A 15,646-nucleotide genomic window follows, 5' to 3' on the forward strand; every position below is an offset into this window, starting at 1 on the left:
CTCCCAATTTTTTGTGCCCCTCCAGCCTTCTTGCTGGCAGGGCATGAGAAGCTGAAAAATCCTTGACTTAGTATAAACTCTACTTAGCAACAACTAAAACCATCAGGATGTTACCAACATTATTCTCTTACCAAATCCAAACCACAACGCTGTACCAGCTACTAGGAAGAAAATTAAATTTGTCACAGCCAAAACCAGGATATGGCCCTTTGCTGTCTCCCAGATGTGTCAAGGACACTCAGGAAAAGAAGCTGAATTAATCAAAAAGGTATCCATTTAAGGCAAATTATGTAGATCAGTTCTGCTAAATGGATGGACTTTCACTCAGAAATAAAGGTAGCATAACTTGGTTTCATTAATTCATTTTGAACTGAATTGAACTAAAGCAAATTGAAGCCATTTAAATTCTGACTGCATGTACATAAAACGATAATATGGTTTAACTAATACATTTCAAATCCAAATACATTTGGGTTCATTTTATTGAACATCCCTGAGTAGACAACAGAAGATATAATCCAGCTTTAAACATCTGTCCCAGCATTTTTAGATTTGCACATTCTATTTTTTTTCATCTTCTTTCTTTCACATATCTACCATTGCTATTTGAATTTCAGGATAAGTGTCCCACAGGGTGCTGTGAGGTTTTTTCCTTTCAAAAAGAACCATCTGGAGAAAACCAGCAATATTGCCAACACTAGCATTAAAATTGTGAGTCAGGCCTTAAAAACCCATGAGATTTATTTAAAAGTGTGAATCTTTCCCCCACAAATAATGTATTTACATTTTTTAGTGTGTCTCTGATATTTTAGACGTACATCAGGCACATTTTCAAACTGCAATCAGAGGAAAAGCTGGCTTGCCTACATAACCACTGGACTGAAAAAGCCACAGTTTTAATAAAACCACCAAGTATCAGGAGAGATAGAGTCCTGAGGATTTAGATTGTAAAAGTCAGGAGCCATATCAGTACTATAACTCTTTATACTATGGGTCAATTAAAGCGAACCTGTTTGGTGGGAGACAGACAATATATAGACAGCTGACTTTGTGCCTAGCACCTGTTTAGTTCAGATCACAGTACAGAAATGGCCCATTTTCTCCTTATTGCTTGCATAAAGCTGCTGTCCCGCTAGCTAGAAGAGGATGTAAATGAAATGTAATGTTTGGGGGTTTTACTGAATTCTGATCAAGTACCCTTGACTTAACACTCGCACATATCAAACTTGTCCCTTTGCCTGGCACCTAAATTTTCTCCAAAATACTTACAATACAGAGGTGTTTAGAAATGCATGTTCCTCATATAAGTTACACACGATAGTAGTTAGTAGTGGTGGGCTAATCTTCAGATAAGCTTCAGAAACCTCACAGTATCAAGCACTCTGCAGCCAAGTCCGTTCTTCACAAGACATGTACAAAATGCAGTACAAATATTTCTGTGGGGTATTTAAAGACGTTATCACAGCTGAGGGTTATAAACATGCAGTTTTTACTATAAGCCAGGTCAGAATTTTAAGGCTGACGTATAATCCTTCTTTTCCCCTGAATGAGTGAGTATACTGTAGATGCAGTAGCATCTCTTGCATTTCCATCAGATTCTTTTTGCAGGAAGGCTTTGATTTCAATATGAACATTTCTAATAAATTACATGAGGGCAAGTGAAGGGAAAGGGTGTCAAATATGATTATAACTACTAAACAGCAGCTTTACTGAACAGATACCCTATCTACAAGATTGCTTCGTGATTGTTATAGGTTGGGGAGATAGGGCAACTGTTCGTCTTCCAGGTCAGCGATCCTATGTACCCTTTATTTCTACAATCCAAAATGGCCTACCTCTAGGTGAGCAGTGGGGTGCATCACAAAAATCCTGAGGTTTCTTCATTTCATGATTCCCATGACCTCAATGACAAAAACGTGGTGTAAACCTCATACTAAATCAGCATTTACTCAGGGCATTTCAAAGACAGACTAGGTAGTGTAAGCACAAGTCCTGGGCTCTAGCAGATAGCTATTCACGCTTCTCTTTTGGTCATTCCTGCAACTCATCCGCTGAGTCCAGGGATTCTACTGAGAATCTCTATCATTGTGAAAATATAATCATCTGGGAAAGCATTAAAAAACCCCAATCAAAAAAAGCCAGCAGTGATAATGGCCATTTACATCCAGGACTATATAGTCCTAAGATCTCAAAAGAGAAAGTAACAATGTCCTGACCAAAGCACCATATACTACCTCTATAGCTTTTCCCTCTACTTTTGAACTTACAGTTGAGTTGTTCCCTGTCCTAAACTGTTATGTGGTATCACAGTGCACACTTCAGCAATTGCTGTGTTCTGCTGCAGCAGCGAATGGAGGCATCCCAGGTGGTATGCAAGGATATGCTTGTTTGTAAGGTGACTTATATTTTGGAACCACACAAATACGATTTTTTTTATGGGCCATGTGTTGATGTGCTACACCAAACAACTGTGGAGCGAGTTCTGCACTTTCTTTTGCATAGGTTGTAGAAGTAGCACCAGATTGAGGGCTCTAGCACTGACACATATTGTACCTCTAAATCCTGTTCTATGGGAAGGAGCAACATGAGCAGCCAGCTGCTCTCAGCAGCCTTGCTCCATGCTACTTACTGAAAGTGAGAGCTGAGAAGTCTGTCCCATAAACATTGTGCCAAAGCACAGAATGAATTATTTGATTCAAGCTTTGGTTTGTACCCTACTTAGAACTCAGCCCCAAATTGGTCTAGTCTTTTAGGATCCTTGAAAACGAAAAGTAAATTATATGCAATGCAATTAAAGTGAATCTAGTCTAGTATTTAAGATCAAATATTCAGAAACAGGTATTAACATGTGTGAAGGTGAATTATTCTCCAGAGCTAATTGAAGAGCTTCCTCTAAAGGAAAGGAAACCTGTTTTGATACTTTATTTTGCTAATGAGATGCAACATAAATGACTTCCTAGTTATTATGCTGAAATGTCATGCATATTCAAAAACTATCTCTGAGGAACTGAAACAATTTACACAAGATGAGTTACTGAATACATGAAAGGAATTGACTTCACGATCCAGCTAATGAGAAGATAGGTTCAACTGTTAAAAATAATGACTGAACAAAAAAAGGTACATTCACATTAACTGTAACCACTAAAAGTTACTGTGAGCTTGCAGGCTGAATGGCAATTTGATTTTATTTCAAATGTTTGCTTTTCATTCATCTTAAAAAAACCCTGAGAGTCAATTTATGCTCTTTGCACACATGGAAACTCAGCATCGGGTTTCTTGGAGTTGTTTTATAACTAAAGTATTGTCAATTATTCTTTAAGGCAGTGCAAAAGTGCTTTAACTGTCTGTCCCGGTTTGGCTGGGACAGAACCACAGCCCAGCCACGCCAGGCAGGCCATTAGCAGTTTCGAGTCAGCCAGGGCAGCTGACCCGAGTTACCTACACAGGGGTAGCCCATCCCATCATGTCATGGTCATTATAGAGGGGGAAGGCTTGCTGAGGAGACAGAGCTCCTATGGGGTTCCTACTGGTGTCTGGCTAGTGTCTTGCTGGGGTTCATTCTGATCCATCTCCGGCTTCTCCTTGCTCCTGAGGACTGCTTTCCTGTCACTTGTGACAGCTGCATATTCATTTGGCTGCGTATAACTTTGAATACCTTTGTTGGTATTGGTGCTATTTCATTAAATCTGTTTTTATTTCAACCCACTGGTCTCTTCTTCTTTTCCCGATTCCCCCTTCCTGGCTGTGAGGGATTGTTTGGTGGTACAGCAACTGTTATAGTTTAGCCCTGGATACAGGCTAAATGCAGACCTTGTCCAATGGTTTTGACACTGTAAGGATGCATATTCACCTGACAGATTTAAGCCAAACATCAGAAAAAAATACTATCCAAATGGCATCTGCTTAACAAAACCACACAGTACCTTCCTGTCATTACTAAATATTTTAACTAGCTTAAAGTAGAGCTGTCCAGTACTATGTTAGGGTACACAGTAGAACAAGCTTCCAAACTAGAATAAACAAATTCTCAACCGAGTTACAATTAATTGTAAACCAGTGATGCCTGTTAACAGTATCTTCATGACTCGGTGTTTTTCAGCATCCTCCATAAGCAAAAGATAAGTTAATGTACCCAGGAAAATCTCCAGAATCAGCACACAGATATGAATGTTTGATACCTTACCCTTTTCTGTGAAGTAGGCTAAAACTTGGTTGAGCCAAAACAATTTACAATACATAAAACACATAATGGAAGTAATAACCAGACCTTGAAAGGCTGGAATTATTGTTCTGTGGGAGCAATGCACTGCTGGATCCAAACAGGTTATGAGATCCCACACCTAACCTAGGAGCAAGTTGTACTTATTCCCTTCTTTTTAGCAGCATAGTAAGATCAGCGCCTGAGAATGACACCCTTTCCCCTCACTGGCTCCAGGAAACCCTTTTGGCAAAGGGCATAATTGCATCATTTCTTCGTTTGAAGTTTAACCGAAAATGTACAGCACCCACACCATCAAGAAGGTGCAGCTTGGCAGAGGAGACGAGACCTGTACCTTGTCGGTGCTGTTGCACCTTGGGCCAGGCTGAACCCGCTGGTGACAGAGGCAGTCATCCATCCCCAAGCACGGCCGATTGCAGTAAATCCCACACACCCTGGAACTGGCTGAGGAAGGGTCTGTCCACAACAGACCCCTGAAGTGGTGGGCAGAAGGCATGATGTACACCAAGTTGCTCAAAGACTGTCCAACACAGGATTTTTAGCTTCTGCTGCTGACAGGTTTTGACCTTCACAGCAAGACTCCAAGGACAGGGGTCAGGGAGTCTGATTCATTTTCAAGCTCTATATTAAATCTGTCTCACTCAGGATATCTAATCCCTCTCTGTTTACAGAATTAATATCTGGGTTATTATCTTCTAATATAATATTTAGGTAATTGGGAGTCTGTGCATTTTTCATATGATCTCAAGGCTGTAACTAACTCAAGGCCCTGTCATCCACCCTTCCCTTGGCATGCCATCCCCATCTTTTGGAGTCACTGGGGCTGTAAATGGGCACAGGTTTACTCCTCCACAGGACCGGCTGCAGTGTTAGGGCCTTAAATTTTATACATCACACACACACACAAACAGCCACCAAAAAACAAAACCCCAACAAACAGGGAAGCAGGAAAAGCCTTCATGAGAGTATTCTTGAAAAATTTTTGGCATACTCAGTACCTTTCATGTGTACTTACTGTGAGGAGGCAGAAGGGAGAGGGTAGCAGTGCTTGATTGGGACAGGCAGGTTGAAGTGAAAGACGTTTTAAGCAGAATTTAGAAAGGACAGTTGGAAGCACGTAGCCCCCAGGTAAAGAAAGGCAAAATGCCTTCATTCCAGCTTCCCTAATCGAGTTAGACAGAGTTGCTGTGTATATAGTATTTCTTGCTTGGGGAAACTGATAATTGCCCACTTTTCAATTGCAGTAACCTGCTACTGTGCTGACTAGGGCAGTTTAAACATAGAAGTCACCCATAGTAGCCTCAAGCTCCCAGAAAAGTAGAGAAATTCATTTAGACCCCAGTTTGGTTTTGTAAGGAAAGCTTAAAAAAATCTCTGTATTTTAAAATTAAGTTACTAAGCCAACACTCTGTCTCTAAACTGACACACCACCTTGCTTGGGTGTCCTGTGAATTGCAATGGCTGGAGCTGACGCAGCTAAAAGGACACACAAAATGACAGAAAAAGCCACTTGAGAACCTATAGAAATGTATGAGGCATCCAAAACTGTGGGCGACCTAGCCACACTGGATGATTTAATGTTTCATAAATCTAATATAAGCTTGTGCTGCTCATTACTCTGATGAACGCAAATGACAAAATGAAAATATACGCAAATCCTGCTCATTTGTGAAAGATGGTGCACTGAAAGATGCACAAAGTCAACCCCAAAACAGAAGGTCTGTGGGAGGAACTCTTGTGCTAGGATGGTGCAAGCCAGAACAAGTCTGATGGCAATACGGCTGCTTTAGCAGACAGACATGGTCATAATGGCTCAGACACCTTTATGTGGCAGTGCCCCAAGTCTGCAATGTGTCACACTGAACTGCAGTGTTCAGCTTTATTACCTGAAATTCACACTAAATTCACACTGAGCAAAAATCTTTGTTATGCAATGGACCATTGTCATCCTTAACGACATTTTTAGCATATTTTTGGTATCTCAGAGACTAAATGAATTTACTATTAAAATGCGAACTAAACCACCCTACATTGGAAACTCAAATGATGTGTTAATAATCCAAGTGGATTATTTCATGCTCAAGAGTAGAGATTCAGAATAGAGCCCAACTCATTCACCTGCAGCTGCAACATCATTACCATCATCCCACTCAAACACAAAAAATTGTCTTTTGGTCAATAAAGTAAACACATCTGATTAACAGCCACAAACAGCTGACCTATTGGCTAAACCAGTGCCATTATCTCCCTACAGTCAACTCATTTTCTTTTGACTTCCCTTTATTTCACTACTGCTTTTTACACTGAAAATATCTTTTGCTGACAGAAAGCTCCAATACCTTTTTTTATAAAGAAGAGCCTTTGTAACCACAAAGAACAAGTAACCACTCAAGAAAAGATATGAGAATTTTAAAATATTAAACCCGTATTTCTCATGTCTGTATCTTTTGAAAGCTAGCTAGTTGTGCATCCTGAAGATTAAATGTTCTAATTGAAAATTTCCCGAGGTTTATAAACAGCTTGTTCATTCAATTCACATATCTCTTATTACCAGCATTTATTAATATAGGATAAAATACAATATAACAAGTTTGGAGGTGATGGCCTTGCTACAGCTGAATTGGGCAGAACAGTGATACTGTCTCAGCTCTGAGAGAATGTGCAATAAAAATATAAAACTAAGGAGAATTCATTTTGACAGTGGAAGGAAAATATCTATTAAAATATAGTGCTATGAGGATCTGCTTTTTTCTTGAGAGGTGCTCATAACTCAGACTAGTTCATATTACACCATTAGTGCATAAAAGCTTGTTTGCTCTTAGTAACAAAAATTGGAAATATTTTTCAAGAACAATTGCTGCAATGCAATCTCGGTACTTTCACCACAGCTGGCTGTGCAGACTCTAAACTGAAACTACTGTCCATAAAGTTACTCTGATTAGCATATCAGCCTTACCCTTTTTACTGACAGGTAAATATTAGAAATAAATATTAACAGGTTAGTGCAATACAGCTTAAGCAAATAAAGAAAGTATGATCTCATTTTCTCTCTCATTTATTCCGTACTTTCAGCGGAAAACAGTTTCGGCTCTTTCCCTAGCAGCTTGCTTTCCTTTTTCTGCTGTGGCTCAGTTGAACAAATACAGAAACATCAGCAAATAGATCTACATATAAGGATGAAAAATAACATCAAGACTCAGTATCTTTCACATGCTTGCTTGCCCACATCTTGCCCTCCTGCATAGCAGGAGAAAAGCAATCTGGTATTGGCCCTCTTCCCATTTATGAGGATAAAGTAGCCCCCATACGGGGAAGTAATGGGGCTCCCCACTGTTCCTTAGTCACTTACATGGAAGAGAAGTGTAAAGGCTCATGGCTGAGTACAGCTCTTACATGACAAGGCACTTTCTCTGTTCATTTCAGCCATTTCTTTCTTCTCTGCTCATTACCCTGCTTGTTTCTCAGCTACCTCAATGAATAAAATCCGTGTCAGTGAGCACTAAGCTCCAGACTACTACCCAGGGAGTACCTTTGCTGGTGGCAATCCACCTTCAGCTTCACTAGTGCAGAGCTTCAAAGATCAGCAGAGATGGACTTGAAGCCAAACTTCAGTGGGAAGCCTTATAGTTTTCCATTTGGGAATGTGGTCCTGAGTCCCCAGGTTGTTTTAAGTAAGGATGGAAAAAAAAAACAAAAGCCAAGAGGATTTTATCCCATAGACAGTTTAGATACTGCCTCTAGAAAGCTATGAGAAAAGGGATGAGCTACTTCACTCTCAGCATTCTGGAAAAAAAGCTTACTAGCACTGATGTCAAGGTTTCAGCCCAGACAGACCTGAAGGTGGTAGGAACTAGAGAGTATACAGTGTTTCAACTTTAAATACTGAAAACAAAGAGGTGGATATTCAGCTCATAGTTCCATTATGTCAAGTTAACTAAAATCAATCTATGCTGTGTAGGATGATTTAAACCACGTCACTAGCAGATACAATACCCAAGACGACCAATTATCAGCTTCAAATCATTCACAAGGAAAGTCTAATATGAAAAGCCAGTTAGAGAACTGGATTTAGGATTATAACTTAAGTTTCTGTAAACAGATACATACTTATCAACCTGACTATTTGGATGTCAGGAAGTGGTACGCTCCAATTTCAGAAAATCTATGTAAATCAATCATGCAGCTAACAGGCATGGTGGTCACCACTATTTATGAACACCTGAAATGCCAAAAGCTAGTTTAGTTGATCTGAATTCAATTTAGAAAGAAGTCAAGGAAGAGAAAGATGACCATAAACAAGAAGTATGATATTAGTTATCTCCCGAGACCTGAGAAGATTATTGCATTTAAAAAAAAAAACTTCTGGAAACTACGTTTTGTGGAAATCATACTGGAGACTATTTTAAAGCAATTCATCATGATGACATAAATGTGTGATACAATTTTGGTTTACGTCTTCTGGATGTCCTCTCCACTTTCATGCAGATTGAACCTTTTAAACATGAAAGGCTTAACTGATTGATCTGTGCAAAATAAAACGTGGCAGGTGTTGTAAGTCAAAGATTTTGCAAAATCGCCTATGCAAACTTGTTTTCTTCATCAAAAAGCTTTTTAAAAAGGTGCAGATGGAATTGGCTACCAAAGTTAAGGCAATTTCATGATACTTCAGAAGAATGTAAAAAAAAAAAAAAGGCTCTGACAACATATCAGAATATACTTGAAATATATAGCAGGTATTTGACTGAACTCCATTCAGTCCTTAGAACTGTGATAATTTCTACATCTAAGAGGGTTCTTAAAGGAGCACTGGGCAATTTGGGAGCCGTCACAGGACTAGGATGGAGGCAGCTTCCAGGCTCAGCTGTCCCACTCAATACTCAATAATTAATTATTGTCCACTCTCACCTTTATTTTTTCTCACACAGTTTTCTCTATATAGTTGTATATCTTGAGGCTCCAGTCTCAGCTGTGGCTTTAAAATTTATTCTAGTAAATACATTTAAAAAAAATAAAGCAAATGCTATAAAGTAAAGGAATCGGATATAGCCAAACGTGTACGTAAACTAAGCAAAATAGCTATCAGAAACAGGCTAATAAACCCATGAAATTATATAGGGTGGTCATCACAGAGCAGGTATTTTATAGGTTCAGTTTGTTGCATTTCATAAGCAGAACTAGTTTTTGTGGCAACTCATGAAAATTTATATATAAATACCTGTCAAACCCTTCCTTCCTATTGGATCCATCTATCCTCAAACTGTTCATCCCAGTATTTTCTCGCTACTGCAATACTATAAAGAATCTTTTCATAAACATACAAACAGAAACTAAATCAGAGGGTACACAGTCAGACTGCTCATAGGTATTTCACATAGCCCTTTTAGGAAATAAGGACAGGGGATATTCTTGACTGAATTTCATTATCCCAAAAGGCTGGTTTCAAATTTCAGCTTAAAAAGGGTCATGAGTTTCTACACCACAACAGCAAGGCCCTTGGTCAGAATCCTCCACATCATCACTCCACCAACATCAGTGTAGGGACGATAGTGCTGGATTTAGCTCTGTGCATTGTCACCACCAGAATGACTGGAACAACACACATTGCCAGAAGGGCGGCACTTTCTAAGGACCACCTATAAGAAGCCTGAAAAAAAATTATTACGTCTTTAGATTAAAAAAGAAAGACAACATGCATTTTCCCACCCCACCCCCCCAATTTCTCTACAGCCCCCTAAAGTGAATTGGTTTAAAATTTAGATAAATATATTGATAAATAAGATAATTCACTTTGAAAACTGAACCCTACGAAAGCAGCTGACTTACTGAACACAGTGGATTGGCTGAGTTTTTCACAACTCAAAAATGAGATGCACAAGCTGAGAGAATGAATGATCCTCCCTCCTCCAGATGGTAAGCTGCCTAGGCAGTAATTGATTTTAATCAGAGATTCCTGACAATATTCTTTGCCTAGGAAGGGCTCAGTAGCTACTGATGTCCAAAGCTGAAAGAATATGATGCCTATTTTCAGTCATTTTACGGTCCAGTTCCCAACAATCACAGTGAACTTTCAGCAGCATAGTTTACAACATTATTATCCCCTCTTGTTCTGTACTTTACTGCTTAGTTTAGATTGTAGGTACACTTTAAACTGAATTTCCTAAAGCGCTATCTATCTTTTCCAACCCATCGACTGAGCTGTCAGTTTATAGATATAAATTACCTAGTCCACTTGGTTTAGCAGGTTACAGAATCATATTTTCTATTCACTGGTGTAAGATGCAACCAAAGCTCCTTGACCTCAATTTTTATAAACTGGCTTCAGTATTCTTCCCAGAAACTGTCACCAAAGTTCAATCCAGCCCATTTAATTCCACTATCACTTTGAAGTGAACATAGTTAAATGCATTTCTACTTACATTCTCATCTTTCCCAACTGGCTGCTGGGAGAACCAGTTCCGGTAATTTTTAATGGCACCAGAACATCTATTTTTCATCTTCATTTAAGTATTCCTGATCATTCCACAAGCCACCCACCCACGATATAATAAATAAAGGATTTTTCATCTTTTCTTCTTTTCTTCTTTCCATGTTTCTTTTAACTGGTTATTGCGTCCCATAAAACTGGAAACTTTTGTGTATTCCTTTAATACAGTAATAGGCTGTCCCTAAATTCTCTGATTCTCCTGTGTTGCCTACGAAAACAGTCACAGAAGTCCAAGGACATTAGTCAGTGCAAGTGCTCAAGTCCTTTGGGTTTCAGGTTAATTCCCCAACCATGAAATATTGAAGAGCATTCTCTGGTGACACCCTTCAGAAATTACTAGATACGAGTCCCAACAATGCCCCTTTTAACAAACTGCTGTAGGGGATTAAATAATCACAATCAACCCATGATACTCTCCCTTGTTGTATTTCTTACTAGACAAAAGAGAAAGATGAAATTTCTCTCACGACCTCAGCATCTCAAGTGAGATCATCTGTACTTCAGAAAGAAGAGACCTAAAATAGATTCACTACTGGGCCTTTGTGGAGGACTTGAACCAGCTCAAATTCAAATAATTTTATTTTTAAAATAGATTCAAATATTCCCAAAGAGGAAATGGTCAGATACACAAGTAACACAAAACACAAGAAGGTCTCTAACCTTCACAGAATAATTTCTCTTGTTTGGGCTTTACAGATGCTACAGCAAAAAAGAAAACTTAAGTACATCATGTACTTGAAAAAATCACATACTTTTCCTTTATTACATTTAGCACTAGAAAAAATGTAACGGCACTGCAGTCATCTCTCAAATTAAATACCATGCACAGTCCCTTCGTTTGGTTGATACACTAATGGCTTATTGTGTGTAGCCACAGATGTTCTTTACTGGGTTGTGCTGAAACCAATCTAATTTTGTGAGATAAATGAGGTGTTCTGATTTAAGGACTTGATTTCCCAGCATAACAAAAACATCAAAAGAAGTGAAGCCTCTTACCACTCAGAGTTCAGACAGATAAACTAGTTTCTCTGTCATGGCTTCTGCCTTTTAAAGCTGAATTTCAGAAAGGTATATATGAAGGCAACATCCCTCAGCTAGTTGGGAGATGTCTGGAAAACAGAAAAAGAGGACATAGACTTATAAGCTACATTCATTTCAATAGTAATTAAGTATGCAGAACATTGCTTTAATACCAGTGAGAACATATTAGACAGAGGATCAGCATCAAAGAATGAATAAGGACAGTTACCCATAGAAATTTTTAAGCTGAGTCTAAGTAGCTCAGGGACTTGGTACTGTGATATGGCATAGAGTGCAAGATCAGCTATGTCCTGGCTTGACAAGGTGCCAAATCCCAAAGCGGTCTGTTGGTGATTTGACATGAGCTGGTGGGTTCCATCCAGTTCTCAGTCAACTGATGTCCTCATCTTACCCACTGACACTATCCCAGCAGCCTCAGCTGATGAATGAATATTTGAGGGAACTACAACCTCCTGTCCTTATACAGAAGTGGCATAAAAATTTTCTGCTGTTGAAAAAAAAGAAAAGTTTGAAACTTTAGGAGACCATATCTGGCACCTTTAAATAGCAAGAACCCTGTTTTGCTAAATGACATGGAAAGATTATGTGCTGGGTTTCCAGAGACGTGTCTGCACTCTGTGATGCGAGACAGCTCTGAACAAATTTCTTCTAGGACTGGAAGAAGTACAGCTCTTGTGTTTGCTGAGTGATCCCTTGGCTAGTTATCCCTACTCAGGAGGAGATTAGGTAAGTTCAAATGGTCTATGCTCCCATGTGTCTAGTATTACCAAGACTATCTCTGCAAGCATTTCTTGCTGAAACAGAGCAGCCAGTCTCACAAGCCCTATAAATGGGGGTAGAGAGCAGTTATGATGTCTGTAAGTCATGTAAGGTCAGTCTCTCCTTGCTGCTTTAAGGACCACAGTATTTCTTGGACTGCCACAGCATTTTGGCTGTGCCATTACAAGTCACTACTGGCTTAAGCTGCATCCTTGTACACCTCAAAGACCCCGAAGCATCTTTGCCATATCCTCCCTGCTGCCTTTGCAATACTCCCACTGTGGAGTCTTCTCCATCTGAATATTTAAGGCCCGAAGATCTCACAATTTTAACATGGAAACAAGGGTCTGGTGAAAGTATTACCCTGGATTACATTGAACAGGAGCTATTATTCCTAATGAGTAGCACAAGCTGGCAATATTTCCTATAATGATTATAGTAAGTAATTAAGAAAGTTTAACAGTAATGTAAGCTAATATTTTTATTAAAACAAATCAGTCAGTGATTAAAAATCTCATGACTACAACAGCAATACAGACTGCTACTCTAATGTAGACTAAAATATATTCTCCTTCATGATGAGTAATAAAGCACTGAAATGCTCTCACCCTGAAGAGCAGAAAAAGCAGTTCAGATTTCAATGTTCTGGAGAGCATGTGAGCTAATTGCTTGCGGGCAATTACATCCAATTACAAAGAACTTTCTCAGACAAAATATTGTCTTCTTGTTTTGGGAAACTTCATGCTACAAGTTACGAAAATTTGCATTTTATTATTATTATTACATTTTTTGCATTGTAGTGCCTTTAGGCACCACCCAAACCTGGGATGCTGTTGTGCTAGACACTAAGCAAGCACATGAAGACTGTTACTTTCCCCAAACGCAGAAGAGGGTGAGGAGGTCACCCTATTCTTTCATTTAATAGAAAGCTGAAGTACAGTGGATAGAAGTGATTTGCTTAAATCATACACAGCTTATGGCAGAGACAGGAGCCAAGCCCAGCTCTCCCTAGAACCAACTCTAGTACCAGGACTTTAAAAAGCACCTTTTCCCTCTCAGGGACCCATCATACACTTTGGGAGGAAGAAAATACAAGTGAGTCTTTGCAGGACTGTAGCTTAATGGCTTGTCACTGTAGTCAAATAATTCAGTGCCAAACACCTATGATTTTTTTAATGATTCATTGACATACCCAGATCCCATACACGTTAGAGCTGCCTGGTTACTGTGCTGTCTCATTGGAAGTTGCACAAAGTAGAATTCAAACATCCTTCACCACTTCGTTAATGAAATAAATTTATCTTTAATGGAAGAGAAGTCCTTTAGTGTTCCAGATCTATGCTTTGCATTCATATACTCTGTATTGTGTCTGTTTGCATTAAAAGAAAATCCTTTTGATCACTGCTCTGGCAATGAAATTGCACTCCCCTGAATACAGGTCTTCTCAGCCAGCCTGCAGTGTAAATGACAGTTAATAGGTAAAGAGACATGCTGTCAAGATCAGCTCTGCATGTGTTAAAGGTCAATTGTCTCTAAGGCAGCAAGGAGCAAAAGCCTTTCAGATAACAGTCTAGCCTCATCTGTAATACATTCCAATAAAAGCAACAGGGCCTCTTTACCCCTCTTTACTCCATTTATTTCCCTTTGCATAAAGACTCCATTAGGGTAAATGCAAAAACGTTATCACTTACCAACTGGGAGATTGGGTCAAAGGAAACTCAGGTATCTGACCAAGATTATACTTTGTCTTAGTGTCACAGGTGGCACTAGAAATCAGGAATCCACAGATTCCAACCCGTTACTGGTTCATCAAGCTACATCCCTTCTACCATCATCCAATGGTATGTCAGTGGTTTATTCTACAAAAAGATTTACTGGAAGCCTTAATGGTGTTTTACTCTTCCTCATTAGGATCACCCAGTGAGAAATAAGCTCCTTAGAGTGTGGTACAGAGTGACCACAGTCACACAGATCTTCCTCCATTTATTTGGGTGGCATCCATTTCTGGTCTATCCCCTAACAAGAAATGATCTACAAAATCAGTAACTGAGTCCTGAGAGTCTTTTTACAAACACGATTTAGCGCTGTATGGGGTACGAGACACTTCCACACCCTCCTGACCCAGGTTTGTACTGAGGACTGGTTGTTACTAGCACATAAACATATTTGGAACTACAACATTTTGAGATTTGAAATAAAATATACAACTCTACCTTTGCTTTTTCTGTATTTTGCAGTCAGCTACAAAGTTTACTGAAATTTTTTACAGTAGGTATTCGCAATTTAAATAAAAAGCAATCAAAATTTGAACTTTTTTTTTCACCAAGACAAAACGCTACCATGGTGCGTGAAGAAAAAAATGTTTTGGTTGACAAAAAGAAAATTTCAGCACATGTGAGAACATGGGTTTCTCTCCCTTTCACTGCAAAGGCAGTAGCCATGGGTTACATCATTATAAGGTCAAGACTGTGAAGATCCATGCAGAAACAAAAAAGCAATGTCAATCCAAAGAGAAGAATTTGATATGATTGGTTAGAAAAGCAACTTTGAGGACAAGTGGAGAGTCTTTATCAGACTACTAGGAGAACAACATACTTCTTTTTGATACCTCAGGTATCTATTAATAATGCTATTTACATTTATATTAACAATTGCTAACAAAGCAATCTATTAACACCATTAACAATGGCATCAGTATCCAGACACATTGCAAATAAAAATTATTTCAAAGCAGTGTCTTCATCACCAGCATTGTTTCCAGCTGTGTTTAAACAAATCTGATTTCCTTTGTCATCATCTGCAGCTGCATTTCCCTTCTCTTTTGCTTTCTTTTGAAAGTAGTTCCCTGTGATACATTCAAAGAAGACGCAGCTTCATTCCAAGGGTTTTTCATTTTTTCCCCACTCTGATGGTCACTGATCACAGACACGTATTATGAAAAAGAAACTGAGACTGAAATTGTATTAAGGGCGAATTAGTTTACTATACACAAGGACTCATGGGTCTGCCCCTAAAAGCACAGTATATCAACGTCAGGGCACTAATCGACCCAAGTGTTCTCTGCTTGTAGGAATGATGTATTGGTCTAGTGTTGCCTTCTGTAACATTAGTGTACAGAATACAGGAAAATCTGTCCACCA

The sequence above is a fragment of the Leptosomus discolor genome, chromosome 7 (assembly GCF_034619465.1).
Source record: "Leptosomus discolor isolate bLepDis1 chromosome 7, bLepDis1.hap2, whole genome shotgun sequence".
NCBI classification, from domain to species: Eukaryota; Metazoa; Chordata; class Aves; order Leptosomiformes; family Leptosomidae; genus Leptosomus; species Leptosomus discolor.